The following is a 4,132-nucleotide window of genomic DNA, read 5'->3' as shown; positions in this document are numbered from 1 at the left end:
GTCATGTTGTGCTTGTGGGTTATATTGAAGAGTCATCTCTGTTGACCATGCACAGACTGGTGGGCAATTTTTAGATTAATTCAGCTTTTCTTTTACCCATCACATATTCTAAACTAAATAATTCCTTCAGTGAAAGATTTGTTTCACCAGAGAATAAGAAAAAAACACTCTTTTTTTTTTTTTTTAATATAACTGTGCAAGGTTTGTTTCATGTCAGTGCTATTCCTGAAGTTTCAGGGCCTCAAAGTCCCTAGAAAGCTGTTCAGAAGACATTCAGCAGCACACATTGCATCTCTGGTTCCCTGCCTTGCACACAAGCACCGGCTGCCCTGTCCAGGCTATTCCCATGTTCATAATCTGGGGCACTCTGCACAGGCACAAGATTTATTCCTGCTCATCTCTTTCTCTGAAAGCTCCTTTTCTGGGCTGATACCTCAGGTAAAATTGGTATTGAATTTATATTTTAAATTTTCTGAAGTCATTATTAATTCCTTATTTGTTAGATGAACAATTACAAGCTTTGTTGGATAACTAGTCATATTTCCAGCTGGAAAGAAAAAAAAAAAAATCAAACATCCTGGATACTGTAATTCACCTCCCAAGACAAAATCTGAGTTACAGCAGGTAGGAAAGTCTAGCTCACTGTTGGATGAACAGGTGTGATTTATTCAATATTTATGACTTTAAATCAGCCATAGTTAAATAAATAAATAAATAAATGAAAAATAGAAAATAAAAATAATGTTGGGAACTTCTAACATATTGAGATGGATGATAAATTTCCAAATTGCTTGATGCTTTGGTGTAAATTTATCTCTCTTTTATTGATATTTTATTCCATAGCCATAAAAGAAAAGGGAAAAAATAATCAGCAGCACATTTATTAATCACTGCTATGAACATGGGTGATTTATGAAATTACATCATTTACATGTATAACTACAGGTATGTGTGTTTTCTGGTCAGCAGGCAGTACACCCTGAGCAAGGTGGTCTAGTGGTAGGTGGTGGGGAGGTTGGGATTAGATGATCTTTAAGGTCCCTTCCAACCCAAAGGTTTTTTTGAGGGGTTCTTATTTCAGTGCAGATGCTCCCAGGTCCATCATGTGGTCATCCAGCAGCTCCAACACATGCTGTTCTGCATTCATCCTGACAGACATCCCACTTCTGGAGGCTGCTCATGTCTGGCTCTCCATCCCCTTCACTTGCCTTTACGTCGCATCCCTTGTGGGGAACTGCACCATCCTCTGTCATCAGCACTGATCCGAGCCTCCACAAGCCCAGGTACTGTTTCCTGGCCATGCTGGTCATCTCTGACTTGGGTTTGTCTCTGCTTCCTGTCATGAGTATTTTCTGGGTCAACTACAGGAAAACCAGTTTGGATGCTTATTTTATTCAGGGTTACTTCATTCATTCCTTCTCATTCTTAGAGTCCTCACTGCTCCTGGCCATAGCCTTTAATCACCGTGTGGGCATCTGCTACCCATTGAGATACTCCTCAATCCTCACCATTGCCAGGATCGGCAGGGTTGGGCTGGCTGCCCTCTGCAGGTGTCTGTTAGGAGTGCTGTCATCAATCTTTGTGCTGAGAAGGTTGTCCTGCCAATCCCATGTGTGCTCCCATGCCTACTGTCTGCATCAGGACCTGATCAAGCTGGTGTGTGCAGACATCACATTCAATAACATTTATAGGTTAGCCGTGGTAATCCTCAAAATTGTACTAGATCCATTGCTTATTGTTTCATCACATATTATGATTTGTAAGAAAATTTTGAGCATCGCATCCCAGAGAGAGCATCTCAAGGCTTTGAACAATTGATTGTCCCATATCCTGGCTGTCCTGATCTTGCACATCTCCATGGTTGGCTTGTCCATGGTTCACCGTTTTGGCTAACACGCTTCTCCTCTTGTTCGTGTCCTCATGGCCAATATCTACCTTCTGGTCCCCCTTTTGCTAAGCCCCATCATCTACAGCCTAAAAACTAAACAGATACATCAAGGTCATCAAGGTCTTCATGTCAAGAAAGAGTTTCTCCATCACAGCACATAAAGTGCCTTCACTAACTGCTCCCCATAAACTAGTGCGATGAAGTAATTATGCTGCATAGTCCATTTTTACCCCTTGACAGTATACTTCCAGGTGAAGATAGAAGCAATTAATAATCGTATTGAATTCATTAGCTATGTAACTTTAAAACATAGTCCATAATCTTTTATTCTATGATTTATCATTATATTCTCTCTACTCCATGGTGTGTTGTATTTCCACTGCACACTGAAGATGCTCACGCTCTAGAAAAACATAAATATGAAAGACTTTTTTTTTTTTTTCTCTTGGACACAGAGGTGGTAACATAACTTACTCAAGTGTTTCTAATGAGTACTGTAATCAAGAATTAAACCCTAGTCTAGGAAATAATTCAACATCTGGTTAAACCTAAGTACCAGTTATGGAGCCTTTGGGAACCAAGCAAAGCACAAGTCTTAAATGCTTCTGTACCCTACCTAAATGTGGGTGACAGCAAGTCGTGGATGGATATTTGCCCACTCTTCTTTCATGGACGCTCAAGTCTACCTTGGGGAGTATAGTCTTACCTGCCAAGCAGCTCCTAGGTAACCTCATCAGTAATACCATATAAGGTCAGGATGACTTACATAATGTTATCAGAAATATTAAATTTGGATAGCGATGTAGCAGAAATGAAGCCAATAGAGAAAAAGTAATTAGAGGCAGGTTGTTTATCTGAGAGAAGATTGGAGTGGAGAAAGATAGAGTCAAAGGTCATGAAGAGGAGGGTCAAAAATAGTAAAAGAGAGAAAAACACATGCAAATGATGTGTCTGGGGCTGTCCAGGGTAACCACTGGACAATCCTGCACTTGATCCCTGTATCTGGAGAAGAACCAAAGAACAAAAAACATTCCACAAGAGTCACAGCTGTTCCTGTGCTCAGGCAGCCTTGGGGAGACAGGCAGATTTCCCCAGCTAATGGAGAAAAGCCTGGTGAATGGCTCAGGGCAGCCTGGTACCACCCCATCAGCATCTACCCAACACTTCCTAACAGAGTGGCTGCTAAATGGCTTGCTTTAATGGTACACCACAGATACTCTCAAATCATGAAGCTGTGATGACTGTTACAAAGCCATACAGATGTGCACTCGCTTTCCCCACCCTCCTGTCTCCGTGTTTCACATGCACTTGAGCAGGAAGGAATATTGTGCAATGGACTTTGAGTAGCTGGTTCTGCAAAGAATGTCCTACCTAGTAAAATTTATAAGGCCCATGGTGTTATAAATTATTTTAATGACCTATCTAATACCTTTGGTTACTTTATGCAAGGAAATAAGTCATTTGAGAGATTAAGAGCCTCTGAGAACTCATCAGCGGTGGTGGGTACATGAGAAGTGTTGTATTGAAGCAGTTATTGATCTTGATTGTTCAGAATAAAAAGTTAAAACGGAAAACATTTTTTTTATAATTTAAACCTATAATATCCTTAAGAGTAAATATGCTTCCAGTCTGATGAATAAGCACTAGGTATATCCAGCATACTATAGTCAAAGTATGCAACAGCCCAAATTTACCTTACACTTGAAACCTAATAAAGAGCTTCTTTTGGAAAGCTGTGCCTACTCATTAGTACACATGAGAATTGGGATGATGGTGCCACGGGTCCCTGAAGCAGATTCCCTGCAGGTCAGTGGCAGTATGAGGGGTCATATTTGTGAGGTTCTGAATGAGGGGTTGGCTCTATACACATTTTGTTGAGAACTGTTTTCCTTTATTTCTTCTTCCCCAATATGTTAAATGTGCCTGCGCAAACAAATTTATACACTCCAGTGAAGTGGCTCAAAATCTTAATGTCTGCTTAGATCAAGATTCTCAGGCCCTTGTCCCATGGAGTTTTTAAAATTTCCAGTGACTTATGTTCTGCCGTCCAAGAGGAAGAATTTTTCCTTTATTGTCCAAGTGAATTTTCTCCTACTTCAACTTTCACCCACAGCTTCTTCTGTTTTCATCTCTGATGAAACTGGCTCTATTTTTTCTGTAATCTCTTCCAAGTATTAGAAGACATAATTAGAAACTGCTTTTGCCTTCTCTTCTACTGGCTACACAAACCCAGTTGCTTCAGCC

General features: G+C 40.4%; 1 pseudogene across 1 annotated transcript; it reads left to right on the top strand.

Annotated features, from left to right (window-relative positions):
- Window positions 1-1,103: 1,103 nt before the first annotated feature.
- LOC311220374 (olfactory receptor 51Q1-like) lies at window positions 1,104-2,049 on the top strand (annotated as a pseudogene). The gene is made up of 2 exons: window positions 1,104-1,226; window positions 1,399-2,049. The product of its transcript is annotated as an olfactory receptor 51Q1-like (transcript).
- The last annotated feature ends 2,083 nt before the right edge of the window (window positions 2,050-4,132 follow it).

This window comes from Netta rufina (assembly GCF_964035555.1).
Source record: "Netta rufina genome assembly, chromosome: 1".
Classification (NCBI taxonomy): Eukaryota; Metazoa; Chordata; class Aves; order Anseriformes; family Anatidae; genus Netta; species Netta rufina.
This window is presented reverse-complemented; position numbering and strand designations above follow the sequence as displayed.